The sequence below is a fragment of the Strix uralensis genome, chromosome 11 (genome assembly GCF_047716275.1).
Source record: "Strix uralensis isolate ZFMK-TIS-50842 chromosome 11, bStrUra1, whole genome shotgun sequence".
NCBI classification, from domain to species: domain Eukaryota; kingdom Metazoa; phylum Chordata; class Aves; order Strigiformes; family Strigidae; genus Strix; species Strix uralensis.
This window is the reverse complement of record NC_133982.1, coordinates 7,960,711-7,977,600: the sequence shown is the minus strand read 5'-3', so window position 1 is coordinate 7,977,600 and position 16,890 is coordinate 7,960,711. Positions and strand designations below refer to the sequence as shown.

General features: G+C 36.8%; 1 long non-coding RNA gene across 1 annotated transcript; it reads right to left on the bottom strand.

Moving 5' to 3' along the window:
- Nucleotides 1-320: 320 nt before the first annotated feature.
- On the bottom strand, nucleotides 321-15,386 carry LOC141948334 (uncharacterized). Its single transcript, XR_012630437.1, has 4 exons — nucleotides 15,300-15,386; nucleotides 2,412-2,607; nucleotides 1,116-1,159; nucleotides 321-549 (listed from the first exon to the last, which is right to left on the bottom strand). It is a non-coding gene; the product is annotated as an uncharacterized LOC141948334 (long non-coding RNA).
- Nucleotides 15,387-16,890: the final 1,504 nt, after the last annotated feature.

Sequence of the window (16,890 nt, the reverse complement as noted above, 5' to 3'; positions counted from 1 at the left end):
AGCTAGGTCTAACTGAGCTCTAAAGATCAAGGGTGTCTGTCTAGAGGGGCACACTGCATTACAGAAAAGAGAAGTTCCTTTTTATGGGCTGCTCAGATAACATGATCAAAACTTATCTATTAGTTTGATGGCTGAACACCCCCTATTTTATCAGCAAACTTAAGTTTGCGAAGTGTTGGAGTACAGATTCTGAGTCAGTACTGTTCTATTCTGGTTTAGATAAAGTAGAAAATGAGATTAAATTATGCTGTAGAGAATCATTTTATTACCCAATAGATAATCTTCCTTGTGTTTCAACAGAGCAGTAATAAAGGGCCACCAGTCAAAAGGTCGAAAGTTTTCCAGCAGATTAATGTGTTAAGAAAAATTAAGTCTGATATTAAGTACTTTTAATGCTTTTCTAAGTGTGCTTCTGTTGTTGATAAACTCAAAACTGTCTTCAAAATGCACCAATACCAAATTCGTATCATTGCAGAGTTGTGCAATTTGCCATCTCTTACACGGGGTGGCACAATATAGCTGGAAATCTATCGAGTGTTCAAATATAGCCTAGAAAACAAGCAAACAAGAGGTCAGAGCCAACTACTAGGGAATGTTGAATAATTCTATTTTTAAACATCAGACAATTGCAAATATAAGCAGTTTCTCATATGAAACCTTTACCAAAGAGAACAGGCTTGAAGGAATAATGCTCTGTTGCTGGAATTTTGTCCTGTATATGGGAAGAATCAACTGTTACACAATTCCAGGTCTGACATAATTCACAATTAACCTTTAAATAGAAACTAGTCATCAAAAGCAACAGAATGCAAAACATTCACCTTTTTCATGGTCTCTTTCCATTTTACTTATTGAAAAAATATTTTCTAGTAATCTAAAAAAACCAAACCCAACAACTAGATTAAAAATGCTCTCCTTTCAAGTGGTTGAAGCTCAGAAATGTTGGAATTTTAAAACACTCATTTGAAAGTCTGTCTCTGTGGGGTTGGATGTAGAGACTGCATTTGTCTAGAACTCCTCCTTGCCATTTTTCCCATACAGAAAGTATGAATACTGGTTTTTTCCAACTTTATTTTGCCCTTTTTTGATGATAAGGGCTTTGGGCTGTAGTTTACCTCTGCTTTTGTAGTCCATGCACATAATTTGGCTCCTTAGACACCTGTAATACAAAATGACAAGAGCAACACATTGTAGAGTAGTAGCTGTCAGATATGTGGACAGGAAGTACATAGTTTGTAATATTTTGCCTCACTTCTGATATTCCTGTTGGGTACATCATCACATCTCTAAAGCCATTCTCCTGTAATCAGTTGTCATGCTACTGCAGCTAGCTGAGTTTCATAGTTGCATCCTCTTTGCATATCATGGGGTAAAATATTGATAAGAAAGTGACCCTCACTGCGGTCCTTCTGTGTCCCTGTGTACCTTCTCCTGAACCTCCCGGAGCTACTTCAGATACAACCCATGATGCTGTAGTGGACTAGTTCTTCTTAAGCAGACTTGCACTCCTCCTTGACGTTTTGCCTTTTTCTATCTCTGAACAACTACCTCGTTGTTAAGAAGTCAAGGTCTAAGTCAGGTCTAACTGAAGATCTTGTGTTCAGAATTCAGCTAGAGAAGTACAAAAATACAAAGAATGCACATCTTTAATACAGTCAAACCAAACCCCAGACCTTTGCCATTTCAAGGATATAGCTATTACCTACATACAAAACAGAATCTAGTCATCCCCTGTGTGTATGATTTTAATTTTTTAAATATTTTTTTCCTATCAGAGAACCCCACAGTTCATTAGGTACAAACAGCCATACCAATATGAGAGAAAGCAAGAGCCAACTTGCTAGCCATGAGAATCTTCATGTCTACATTTGGGGGAGGAGGGGGGGAAATAATGATTATCTTGTTTACAGAAGTTATTGATGTTCTTCATTACTATTTAAATAAGATTTCTGTATCTGCAAGTGAAAGGTACTAAATACATTGCTATTAATACCATATTTGCAAACTACTATGCCCTCAAGAAAAATAGATATTAATCCTAAATTTCACTTTGGTTGACTGTGGGAATGATGTGGAAAAATAAAAGCAATAGGAGATCTCTTGTATCTGCCTCTTCCAGATAAATAACCATTAGACAGTTCCAGTGTCCCAGTACAATTGCAGACAAACGTGTGGCTGTATACTAATTCACTTACCTTACTAGCAAGTCTTCCTATCTCAAAAAAAGGAGATGGTTACACATAGGTACAGATAACTTCTGTTTTCTGAGGTTATTTTCTGCATAGCTATTTTTGACATGGTAAAAATTCTTCTCTTACTGTGCCTTGTAAAAAATATCTGATCTTTGCCATCTGCAGTATCAGCTTAATGTCTACTGTAATGCTGTGTTAATAATAGAATTTTTATCATACCATGGTCCGAATCCAATATCAAGTGTGGATGAATCACACCAGGAAAATATTTGCGCATAATCAAAAAATCTGCAACTTTCTTCATATGAAACTGTTGAGTTCTGCATTTCTGTGTGTTCTGATGGTCAGGCTGTTATTCATACTTGCATGCAGTATGAATTCAGTGATACTTGGTTCAGCTCACTTCTTACAGTTTCTGAAAAAAACATGAAGTACCCTGTTACATGGACAGAAGATATCTTTGCTGCTTGAGCTCGAGGGGAAAACTGGGTACAATTATATATTCTTTTAATTATTCATGACTTGGGTCTGAAGTGAATGTGTATACGTTTTTCACTTATTCACTTTATAAAATTCAAAACTAAGCCCAGAAGCAGTTTTATTCTTGGCAGCATGACAAGTTTCCTTTCCTCAACGAACCAGTCAAAGGAATTGTTCCTCAGAGAGTTTGTCATCCTCACGTATCCCAGAGAGTCGGGAGGGGAGCTGGCATTCATTACACACCCCCCCCACCACACATATGCGTGTGCACTCCCTCCCTCTCCCTTTCTCCATCTCTGACTGTGACAACAAGCCCATCTCAGAGGACTGTGTTTATATCCAGCATGGGGTTTCATTTGTGTAGCTGATTTGCAGTTCATTAATCTAGAAAGCAGTGCCCAGTTCTGGTAAGGACAATGTATCCATCCATACTCTGCTTATTCTGCCTCCTATTCCTGATGCAACATACGGTTTAGAGAGAGGGAATTTGCTGTGTTTTGCGGAACAACTAGAGCAAAACCAGCTCAGGAGCCAAAGCTGATGTAAACATACATTAGGAAATTGTTTTGATCTGGCCTATCAGGCTGCTGGCAATGCACTGTGCTTCCTTGGGAGACATGCAAATTTACGGGACACAACTTGACATGATTAAGGCAATGCATACAGAAGAGGTAATTGCCCTTCGGCAAGAGAATGATGTCAAGAACCAATGATTCTTTATGTTCTTGGCAGTGCAGGTAGGATCATGAAATTAGGGGCCTCTTGCAGATTCGTTATAATTTAGGTATTGGGTTGGGTATTTTTTAAACTACGTTTTTCCAGATTATATGGTTGTATTACTGTTAGTTGTTTGTCTTGCAGGACACCCTAAGGACAACAGTCAATCTGTAGTCTTCAAAACCAAAATCTGTATCTGCTGATATTATGATAGCTTGTTGAGTCTGGAGACAACAACAACCGAAAAAAAAAAAGGGGAGGGAGTTAAAATAATGCCACAGGGAGGCATCAACTTCTGCTATTCACTCACAGCAGTGGAGTTCTTCACTTTGAAATTTAATTATCAGAGACACTGACACTCCTTGTTGACAGACATGTGCTCAGAACTCATCCACATGCCTGAGTGGAGTCAGACTCATCTTGTGCCAGGGTTAATGAGAAATTACTGATCACTACCTGGGAATTTGGGGGTAAGAACGGCTGAACTTAAGGTGAAAGCCTCTATATCCTATTACTACTCCCCTGAGTCAGCCTAGCAAATAGCTAACTGTAATATCTTAATTAACCATGTGTTAGAATCAACCTTACTCTCCCTTGCAAGCTGTACACATTGCTAATTACATTAGGTAAGCACACAAGACCACAAGGGAAGCAGGCATTAGTGCTGTGGTGGTGCAGTTAGGTTTCCCACTGTACTGTATAGCAAGGCAAGTCTGGTGGCACTGGGGTGATGTTGTTGAAATAGCACCCTTTAATTTAATGCAAACATAAGGATAAGGGAAACCATACTCTTTGTATGTTGGAGAACATTATCCTTCCAACCTCCTGGACAGAACAGACACAACAGACAAAGGAGGCTGTCTTTGCATTCCTTTCCCATTAAGTTTGGCAAAGGAAGAAATGAGTCAGAAGAGCACAAAGCGTGTAGCTCTGGAAGCTGTCATCTCTCATACCTCTGCTATACAGAGAGCCTCCTACACACATGGGCTGCTGCTCTGAATGCTCCTGAGCCCGAGTGCCACACAGCCTCGCTGCGCTGGGTGCATGGTGAGAGGAAAGAGGAAGGTGTTGTATTCTGGCTGCGCACAGCTGGCATATGATTCATCAGGGACTTGTACCATCTGGTACAGATGAGAGTCTATCATGTTACACAGTGTCTTTATCAGAAATAGGGACCTGGAAGAACATCGCAAAGCTATGATCAGTTTGCTGGTGCAAATTTAACTTTTGAACTACAAACCTCATATGGAGAGGCTGACCATTTCCAAAAATCACATTCTCCAGTTTGTCCAATGCGTAGTTGGTAAATATTTGATTTTCTAGGTTCTGCTGGTTAGATAAAACATTTAAAAGTGTGTAATTTCTTGTGGGTTTTTAGATCGAACAAAATAGGAGTCCCAAAGTCCTTTTTAGAGCTAAAATGCTTCAAATTTGTTTTTTCCATCCCTCTCCATCAGTACATAATTTCTTTGACTGGTACCTGTCATGTTCTTCTTTAAATTCATTTTTGGTTCTCTGTTGCTTTATGTATTAAATGTAATTTTTTGAGGTAATTCCCATCTAAGCTTTCCCTGTCAGTTTCTGGCCCTTCATCTCTAAGTTTTTATTCAGTTATAATACTTAGATTTTATCCTAGCCATTAATTTTAATTTTCAAACAGTATTTTTTGAATATTATCTAAATTAAATCATTTTTGCAATTAGTGTCAGATTAATCCCTAATGGAAGGTAGATAACAGCAGAGATGGAGTCTGTTAGATTTTGACAGATACCCTCATTGGGTTTAATGTTTTGTATAATATCTCCTTAAGTGAGCAAAGAGCTCACCTTGATGACTTCCTTCCCTCACACCTAGGCTGCTGGCCACATAGAAATAATATCTTTGATTTTTGGGGAAAGTAGCTCTCTTTTTACATTTCTGAATTCTGAGAGGGAGTGTTGTTAACCCTGATTATATTAAAAACCATTTTTTGCCATTTTCAGGCCTTAGCTCTGGCACTTTATAGCTGATCTTTGCTGAACCTCCATGGATTGTAATATACAAAATCTACCACAAAAAAAAAAGGGGGGTTTTAGACTCAATTTCATAGAGGTAGGTGAAAAAGAAGCCAAATGATCAGTTTAACTAGTGGAAATCAAGGAATAGTAATCTCCAGTAGGCAGACTAGTGGAGAGAAGGAGGCTGGAAGTGGCATAACAAGACCAGTCATCTCAGGATCAATTCCTTCATCAACAAGATTTGGGTCTGAACATACCTCAATGGCTTAGGACTTTGTAATTTAGACTGATTAAGATAAAAGGAAGCAAACACACTGGTACTTTTGTTAGGCTCATTTGAGTGTTTGGCTATAGACACATCTGTGCCTGAAGTGCTTCAATTTGAGGTACCTGATTCTGAGAAGACCTTCAGCTCTGACCTGTGATTGAACTCAGCTTGACTTTCTCTGATGATTAAATGCTTATTCTTGTCTGCTCAGGGTCCTCAGACACTTTAATTCTCTAAGACAATTTTTTTTTTTTAAATAAGCAGGGACATGGGTGCAATGGTTCATTTAGTCTGTCATCATATGGAATCACTTAAAATTAAGTGATTGGTTTAAGCAAAACTTCTTTTTGTGCTTGATCTGGCCTACCTGACTTCAGTGACCATTTTGTTTAAAGTAGTAGTAGTGTCTTAAGAATTACTGTCATTCAGAAATAGATGAAGAATTTCTAAAAATTATCTCTGAAGTTTGAGAAGACAAGTAAGCAGTTCTGCTGGGGTAAAATTAATTATTATTTTTTACTGGTTTTGGATGAGAATCCTTGTGTATTCTGTAAACGTGAATTGGGCTTAGTCATATTCTACTAGTCTAGCAAAATTCTCACAGAATACTAGTAGATAGAGCTGGTAAACAAAAACCAAACAAACAAAACATTAACTACTGTCATCACAAGTAAACACATCATCTTTGCGATCCTATGATTAAACACAGAGGATATGCATGGGTAAAGTTAAAGAACTGAAGTCCTTAAACTAGGAGTAGTGAGACCTTCAGCAAGCAAACAAGATTTTACCTTTCTGCATGTATGCAGGGCCCCAATTTATGATGTATCTTAGCTGTTGCTGCATGGGCTGTTGAAGTTACCAAGCCTGCCTGCCCCTTTCTGGCAGATAATACCATGCAGAACAAAAAGTTGTCTGTTTTTTTTCTACTACAGTTTACAGCACAAGTTGAAAGCTGTGGCAATTTAAACTAAATTATTACATTATTAGGTTAATGAGTAAAAGCTGTCTTTGTTAGCTCTACCATGGAAGCAGACCTTGTTACCTTGTAACAGAACAAGTGGTCCTGATAACCTCTCCTCTTTTGGAGATAATGAATCAAAAAATTTGGGATGCCTTTGAAATTAAGACTGACATATGGAAAATTTGTGTGTAATTTCCAGTTCTGCTCTTTTCATGACCTTGGCCAAAGAAGGTCACAATCCAAGGTGTAGTTCCTTTATTAGCCCAATTCATAAACTGTAAATTCTTCTGAGCAAGGATGATGTTAAGCTGTTAGTTTTGTACAGTGAGGCCTTGGCTTTATTTGGAGCTACTTAATGTTACTGTAGTAGAAATAAACAATACCAAACTATTGATTTAGGGATCATTTAAATTCAGTGTTAATGATATTTGTTCAGCTATAGTCCATGTATGAACCTCATAAATGAGGAATACTCCCAAGTCATTGAAACTCCTTCTATGAATATCCTCTGTAATATTTAAGCCTTTCAATTTACTTAATGTTGAGCTGAATGTGTGAGCTCTGCAATGATTAATAAGATGCCTGAGAATGGGGATGTCTCCCTCAAAATACTTTGCAGTGTAAAGTTTGCATTTAAATGCTTCCAGAGACCTAATTATCATTTGTGGGTATCAGTCTGTTCTCTCACATACTGTGGATCTCAAGTTCAGTAGAAATAGGGAGGATAAGGAATGGAGATACAAGCACAGCATTTTACAGCCAAGTGGTCACATATGAAATTAAATCAGTCCTATTTGTAGGCTAGAACATTGGGAAGGAGGAGAATTTTCCTGAAAACAGAACTGAAAATTCTTTGCATCACTGCTATTCACTCTATGTAAACAAAAATCAATACAGATTTAGCTAGAGGTGGATTTTGTTAGATGCATGGTCAAATAAAATGTGAAAAGCACTGTCACACAATGACAATGTTGGGGCATTGTAGGCACCATAAGAAAATAAAAAGGCAATAAGAGACATGTCTGTTGTGTCCCACAGTCTTCAGTTTATCCCCCAAGCATCCAAAGAATTGAGCAAACCAGAAAAAGCCTTCTACAATGGAGCAATCTAGAATATTGCCCTCAATTTCCAGTGCATTTACAAACTGCTATGACTAAATATGACTCATCAAGATTAAAAAAGAAAAATAATTTAGTCAGAGCTGTTGTCAAGTCACTATTTAATGTTACTTTTTGTATTTGCTGTGATAAGCACTAAAATTTGCATACTCCTTGATAAATCATTGTTTAGCAATGTCTAGAGGGTCCAGTAAATGGTTTGAAATTGCCACGATGTAATAAATGGTTATTTGATAATGAATGAAATTGTTTGAAAATACTGTTAAAATGTCAAGTTTTAACATATAGAACATTAGTCAAAAGGAGTGCAAACATGGAAACCATAGTGACACTATAAATATACCGCAACAATTGCATTTATTTGTACAGGGCAAATAGTAGGTGCTGTATACAAACCAGTATAAGTTGATATATGAAGTTAATTTCAATCTGTAAAAGTAATTGCATTGGTTTAACTTATTTAACTCTCCTTACAGTAATATTTATAGCAGAGCAAGAAAGTAAAGAAATAAATGATGATGAATAGATAAAATACATAGGAAATGGGAATTGTTTTCCAGTTTAATTACGCTGTCACATAAAATTATCACAGAAATACACTATGCCGACAAGAAGAATACATTAAAATCCCATTATGCTGTGCAGAGTTGGCTAGCTTTTGTTGCTGTTTATTCCATAAATAGCTTTTCATCTTTTCAACTACCATGAAAAGTTAAAACTCTGTAAAAAAATATAGCAGTGCAAAAAAGACATTATAGGCTGTGCCAGTTGATGGTTAGCCTGTAGCATGAAGCTGGGAAGCAAGAATGTCACACCTTTCTCTTCAAGAATAAATCTGACCACATAGTAAAACTTGAAGGAAAAAAATGCCCAGTAAGAATAAGTAATTTTCTTTTTTTTTTTTCCTCAGACACAACTCTAATTGGAGAATTTTTCTGTGGCTGTAGTCTCTCTATAACATGCTCACATATTCTGGTGATGGGACACTATTTTAATTACAGTAAGAGCAGGACCAACAAGCAGGCAAAACATTACAATAACAAACCATTTGTTTTCTTCTTTCAAGCCAGATATCTGTGGTTTCAAACTGAAGTTCATCTTATCATTTGTTTTTATGATGAACAGCATTAATGTGTGTGGTATTTTTTATCCTTCTGCTTTCCATGTCTTGGTCTGAACATAAAATGACAGCCTCACCAGAAGCAGAAAGATGCATATATTTCTCTGAAGGGGACTTGATTTTTCTTCTTCTCTAATTTTTTCAGAACAGTTAAAGCTTGATTTGCTTGAAAATAGTTTTCTGCTTGGAATATAGGTAAAGAACTCTATAACGCTGCAGTTAGTGCTAACAATATGGCTGCATTATTTTTACCTCTCAATTATATCATAAATCTTGCTGTGTTTTTAAATTTGCAACTTCCAAAGCTGTGTGATTAAGTAGAATTTGGTGCTCTACTTAATTTTAAATATTACTCTTTAGGGTTCCAGTAAAAATCTGGAAAATACGGTTCTTCAGAGACATCAAATTCAGAGGAAAATTTTTAATATAAACTTCATTAATTTCAAAAATCTTATTTTTTTTAAACCTACTTTATAAATCCTTAGCATCTGATTGATGAGATTTGATCAATAAGGATAAGCAATACTGAGCAGAAAGGAAATCTCTAGCATATGAAATACCTGTGAAGAGAATACTACGTGCAAACTGAAACACCTAAAGATAAGGCAGCTTCCTGTGTAAAATGAGATTTAGGTCATCAAAGGTATTCCTAGTACTTGCATATTTGTATAAATTAAATGAATGGACTTGCTCCAAAACTTTATTCCAGCTCTTTAAATTTATGTGTATGCTGTAAGAATGATTTTTTAAAGCTGTCTATTGCTATAAAAGAATGGCTATAACTAAAGTAAGCTATCATTAGACTTTGGAAGGGATCATTTATTATACTCCAAAATGGCCTGTTATTTACAGTTCTTATTAAAAAAATTGAACGTGGAATGCATTCAAATTTCACCAAAGTTGTAATACTGTTAACTTGCCTTCTAACAGTAGCAAATGATATTTTGGCTCACAAGAATGAGCATTTCAAAGGGAGAAAAATTGAAAACATCATCTGAATGTTTATGCAAATCGGAGACAAGCACCTTAATTTTCTTCTTGTTGTTATTTTCTGATCTTAACCCACAGTACTTTCGGTGACACATGTTTTTTGGGTTTTTAAAGGGGCTTCTGATTTTAGCAGTCCAAAAATTAGATAAAGCCTAAATTTTAGATATATATATATAGCATCTAAACTACCATGAAAGCTAGTGTTAATCTTCTGTAGCCCCAGATATCCACTTCAAAGTATTTTCAGAACTGGAGACACAAAACACAACAGCCATAACTATCTCTTCTTAAAGATCTTGGGAATCAACTGCTGTAACTGTTGGAGTTTAGACACTATCATTATTAAGACATATTAAAAAAATGTAAAATAAATACACCTACTCCTAAGGAACATTTCTTTTAGGTTTTGCCCTTTATAAATTGTGCCACTGTAATTTTTGCTTGGTGAGTTAGGTTTACACAAATTCAAAATGAAACTTTACCAGAATCAAATCTCATCTAGTTTCAGCAAGAACTTAACTTTAATGTGGAGGTTCTCTGTGAGATTTGCATTGTTGTGAACATTTCACATAACAGTAAAGGCAATATCCATTTAAGGCGGGGGGGGGAGGAAAGCTAAGTGATATTGAGTTATTAAAAGACATCCCAGAACTGAGTGATGTCATTAATTCCTGTCTTCATCCCATTAAAGTCATTTAATATCTTTGAAATTTTATCTTTCTATGAAAGTAGTGTTCAAGCTAATAATTAACAATAATTAACATTAGCAGTAACACAGTAAAAAACACATAACAGCATTTGTTCCAAACTGTGTTGGGTTTGTGTGTATCGTGGGGTTTTGGTAGCTGGGGAGGGGGCTACAGCAGTGGCCCCTGTGAGAAGCTTCTTGAAGCTCCCCCAGCTCCAAGTCAGACCTGCCTCTGCGCAAGGCCGAGCCAATTAGTGATGGTGGCTGTGCCTCTGTGATAATATATTTAAGAAGGGGAATGTGGGAGGAGGAGTGGCAGTTCTGAGGAGGACACCTATGTGAACACTGAGGTCAGGGGTGGGGGCGGGGAGATGCTCTGGAGCAGAGACCCCCCTCAGCCCGTGGTGAGAGGGCCGGCTGTGCCCTGCAGCCCATGGGGGTCACGGGGGAGCAGATGCTGACCTGCAGCCCGTGGAGGACCCCACGCTGGAGCAGGGGCTGCACCCAAAGAAGGCCAGGACGCTGTGGGAAGCCCCCCCTGTTGTAGTTCAGTGCTAGGAGGGCTGAAACATGTGGGAGGGACCCACACTGGAGCATCTCAGGAAGAGTTGTATCTCGTGGGAAGGACTCACATTGGAGAAAGTTCATGGAGGACTGTCTGCCATGAGAGGGACACCATGTGGGAGCAGAGGAAGAATGCAGGGAATCCTGAGGAGGAAGGAGTGGCAAGACTGACCATAATCTCATTTCCTGCCCTCTGTGCCACTGAGGGGAGAGGAGGTAGAGAAACTGAGAGCAAAGCTGAGCCTGGGAAGAAGGGAGGGGTGGAAGAAGGTGTTTTTAAGATGTGATTATACTTCTCACTGTCCTACTCTGTCTGTTAAGTGTTGTTGTTGTTAGTGTTTGAATTAAATGGATGTTCTTTTTTCTTCCCCTAATGAGTCTGTCTTTTGGCCATGACCATAATGGGTGAATCACCACTCCCTGTTCTTGTCTCGATTTCAGAGCCTTTTGTTGTATTTTTCTCCTTCCTATTCCTGAGTGGGAAGGGGTGAGCGAGCAGCTGTGTGGTGCTCAGTTGCCCTCTGGCCTCAAACCATGACACAAACACACACTCGGTAAAAAGAGAACTTACTATGTCTATCAGATTGAGTTATTACTATTTTTCTTCATGCAGGACAATGTTTATCATCAAAACTGTGCAGAAATACACCACAATAGTGTCCTAAATTCAAAGTTGTCCTGTAGAGTCATTTGCACTTCCTTCCTCCTTAATTATGGCTTCTTGGACTTCAGTCTGTTCTCAGTGGAGTCAACAGAAACAGAACAGGAGCAGAATTCAGGCCCTTTGGCCACAGATGAGACCCTGAAAATCACTAACTTCTAGGAATAAATTGAGGTTTCGCTTGAAATTCCAGTAGTGGCAGTTTTGTGCCTCTTCAATTGAGCAAGTGTCTTGGCATAACAGAAATAATGTTTATCTTTAAAAGCATTTTCTAAGGTCTGCATTTGTCACCCTCATAAGGCATGGTATTAATGCTTCTTTCTGTCATATTTTACATGTTCATACCTTCAACAAGAGCATAGAGACCCTCTTATCTCTGAACATACTCCTCAAAACACAAAGAACTAGGTAGAGGTAAAAATCTATTTATCTTGCTAGTTTTTTAACTTTCTAGAAAATTTAACTACGTATGTAAAGAGTCAAAAATTTCTTACAAGAAAGGAAAAGCACTGTGAGGGTTGAGGGTTTTTTTGTTTTGAAAAATTAGGAAATTCTTAAATGACTAAGTATCACTATACCTAAAAAAAAGAAAAAAAGAAGTATCTTGTTATCTTCAGAAGTCAGATACAGAACTGAGTCTCTAAAATTGAGAAACCTGTTGTTCCTAAAACAATCCTTCCACACTATCATTGATGCAGAATATGGAATTCCTGTATATTTTTCAGCATGTACCAAAAGTTGTACTTAAATCTCCAGGGTTTTCTGTCCTGGACTTGAAATGTTTTTAGCAAACCTAGAGGAAAGTAAAAGAGCCAAGTGAGTCAGAATGTCTGTCAGTTAGTGTGTTGTAAAACTGAGGGATTTTACCACTGTTGCCCACTAATAATCTGGGACATGTGTTTGGTAAATAGGACCCAAAGGAGTTCCATATAAAGGCCTCAACTCAGTGTAATATTTAATTGAGTAATCCAGGCAGAAGCAGAAGGGCCGCTGCTGTGCTTTAATCTCACTGCCTGTGAGTACCTTGCTGAATCAAGACCAATGCAGTGACGTGATGTTGTGAAGCCTGTACAGGTTATGTCAACTGTGCAATGGCTGAGCATTTCCAGTCTTCATTTTCTGTAAAGTCTATGGCTTCCCTTTGCCACAGGCTGGCAAGGCATATTGTGCCTATAACGTTGTCTTCTGATTTGCCAGCTGTGCATTGATTAAGATACAGATGAGCCATATGCTAGTGAACTAAGCTGGTAAATGGATTTTTGGGGAAGTTCAGCTGCGAGGAGTTTTACAAGTGCCAGCTCAGATTTTCCTTTGAACTGCATTATCCATAAATATGGATTGTTCCTATAGGTCCTGTATGTGGAGAATTCAATCTGCTTTAAAGGCTCAGCAGCAGAATATGAATGTAATTATTTCCCAGCCAGATAAATGAGTCATTTTAGTAGAGACATTTTGACTTAGTCAAAGTGCAGAAAAAATTAAATATTTCCATCCCTGTCTGCTTGAAACTTTTACCATTATATAAATACACACATGTGTGTACATTTACATAATATACATATTCAAAATATTGCAAATTTTGACAGCTTCACTAGGTCATTTTGTTTGTATAGCAAAGCAGCAAACAGATTCTGAAACAAAAGGATAATCCAATTTCATTGCTAAAATCTAAAGTGAATTTAGTGTTTCCTACTATTTGTGAATAACTACTATCTGAGAATATTAATTTATGAATATTATTGAGCAGGTGACCACTCAGTGCTTAATAGGAACTAGCAATTAGTGTATGTAAATCAACTAAGACAGCAGCATCTCAATTGCTGTTCTGCATAGAGGAATAGTTAATTTGTAGGAATACATGTTTCCAGCCCAGATTTTAAAAAGTCACGTTTTCCACTGCTGAAAACCTCAATACCTATAATATTTGTTGTGCATTTTATGATTATTCTTAATGCCCTTGCAAACATGTGTAATAAAATGCTAACAAACCATCATCCATTACTTAATTATGTTTATCTAGACGGATGAAGTTGGGGTGGGGGGGAGCCTGTGGTAAAAAATATTGTTTCCCATTTGGCAAACACAGACTGAATGTACAGCTTAATCATTCTTTGTATTACTGTAGAGAGGTTTTCCTGTTAATCATACTCAGGTCCAAAGTTGATTTTTTTTAAAAAAAAAAAGTTGTGGAATTTGGTTTCTTTTTTTGTAGTGAGGTTTTAAAGTATGTTGACTCCCAATTAAATCAACTTCCCCTCCAGTAGGGGATTTAAATGTTTGTGAGGCTTCATTGGGAACTACACAGGGAGCTTTTCTGACAGTGATGAAACACCATCTATAAGGCAAGAAAAATATCTCAGAAAATAATGTTATAGTTGCCTTCAGAACTTTGCCTATGGAAAATACCAGAATAATTCATCTTAATTAATAAAAATACCTCTATGTTTCAGCAACCAAGTGCAAGAAAAATAGAGGGCAGTTCCAGAAACCTTTATTCATGAGAGTATCCCACTAAAATCCAAAAAATCGCTTGTGTGCACAATGATGCCCATGTGATTAGACTGCAGTTTATCTCTAGTTGTGTTTTTTCAAGGCTCCATGAGATCTTTTTAATTTTAAATCTTTAAATAGTGTTTTTTTCAAAGCCAAATCTGTGGCAATCACCACAGAACCAGTAGCCTTTAAAAGCAAAATCAGCAAAATCACTCTTCTTGCAAAGACAGCCTAGGAAGTGCTTACTAAGAGGAATCATCAACAAATCTTCATAGTATATTCTTCAGCAGTAACTGGGCAAAATTATTCATTGCATATATTAAAACCAGACACACTGAACTTGTACAGTAACCCATGAAAATATCTCCTTTTAATGCTGAAGCTTACCATCTTCATAGTCATAAGATAAATTTGTACATCAATTAGCTGTATTGGAAATTGAGAGGTTGGCAAAAGATTGTTTGGTATATCTGTCTTGGCTCTAGCCAGCTGTGATTTGGTTAACTTCTGTGTTAAGTAGATAATAAATTGCTTTCTGCTAAGTATTTAGGAGTGTATTCTATGAAGAGTTACTGAGTTCCATTCCTTCCAAAATTGGCACAAAGCCTGCCTTTGTTGCATGAACACAAAAAAAACACATCAACATTTTAAAGGGTGTCTGAATTCTGGATATGCATTAATGAAGTACTTTTCCTGATTTTTTTCCTGACATTTTCATATTTTTTCCTGATATGGAAATAAGCTATAGGTTGTTAATAACCGGTAAGAAAAATAAGAAAAAGATACTTTACCTACAAGAGTTGAAAATCTGTTCAGTGAAGATATAAGTAGAAAAAGCTTAATCCAAAAACCCATACAGAGATATTGCTAAAATTTCATTTATCAGCCTCAGTAAAAGGCTGAATTAATCATTTTTGCATAGATTTGAACCTATACTACCAGATCATTTATGTAGACTTTGACATTTACTGCTTGACTATTTGCCTTCCATTTTCTGGGCATTGGTGTAATTCTTGGGTAGCCTATTATGAAATGTTAAACAATTACCTGTATTAGTTGTTCTTGAAGACATCTTTGTGTTGGAAGAGATTATACTTTAATAAAAACAGCTGGAAAAGGTTTTGTTTTCTTCTTCAAAAATAATCTGTAAGAAACAAAATAGATACTTATTTCCATGGTTTTCTATAGATCATCATGTTGCAGTGAAGAATCTATAACAGCACAGAAGTAATAATCAATACTGAACAGTCACACCAATGTAGTTACAGGAAAGGGTGTGACTTGTTTTTTAATGACGTTATCATGCCAGCAAAAATTTCAGCATACATGAAGGTACAGTGCTTGAAAAGGTGCTTTTAAAGACTTTAAAAGACTTATGTTTCCTTCATGGGAATTAGCTGTATCAGTGTAAAAAATGTCATACTGATCCCTATCCACATTAAGAGAACTTTTTTACTTTTCATTAAATCATTATAAAGCAGCAGGAGCTTTTTTTTACTTTTTTAAACTAGAGACATGCCCTAAATGCGACCCGCTTTTTACATCAGGTTGTTTTACTGTGTTTTCTTTAAATCAGCAGGAAAAAATAGGAAGAAAAATTGTTTTAAATCAGAGAAGTGAGCTTTTAGGAGAACTGCTTGTAATACTGGATGATAGCATACATGTAATTAGGAAAAGGTAAAATAAAAACAAGATAAGGAAACACTGACATTAGGGATGCCACGTATGGACTTAAAGCTTTTGAAACTCAATACAAGGTACACTACTGCAAAACACAGAAGCAATTTCATAGCCTTAAAAGCATTGCTAAAAGATAGCCAACTTTCAGCAAGACAAAAAATATCAAAGTCATTACTGATCATATGTTCCCTTCAGACGAAAGCCTTTCCAGACACTGATCAAATATTAAACAGAAGAACAGTCAGAATTGGCCAATAGTAAAATCTGTAATAGAAAATTCAGAGACCTATAACTTAATGCTTTTTAAACCTGACCAGGAGGGGAAGAGGAGTTAAAAAACAGCAGTCCCTGACAAACTGTTCAAAAATAGTTAAAAATGGTTCTCCTTCTCTGGAGGAAGCAATTTAATATATTAAATGAGGAAAATACAAACCTTTAATACGTTCATTTGAAAAGCTGAATCTTTGTTCCCCAAGTTAAGTAGGTGTGCAGACATAGCCAACCTTATTTAAGTCATAAGAATGATAATTAGGGTCACTCTTCAGGAAAGCTCTTAATCACATGCTTACAGAAGTCGATAGCTCGAAATACCTGTCTAAGCGCTTTCCTGAAATGGACCTTACTAGATGAAAGTTAACAGATGATGATCATATGGAAAGTATCTGAATAATTTCACGCCTATTTATAGTCCAGACAAACACTATCTCTCATTTCTTACTCAGTTTTCACATGTAAAGGATTTAAGTTAACTGTGGGGTTCCTGGTAATAGTTGGAATTTTTCAGGTGATGACATTTGCATCAAAAAGCTTATGAAACGTCATTCGCTGCATGTGACGTCTTGGAAAACCTGCTTTTAAAGTGCTATACAAGCCCAGAATATTAGAGCATCTTCTCTGAATGAAAATTAGCTATTGGGAAAAAAATGAAAAATCCTCTTGTAGTGAATATAGACTAGGT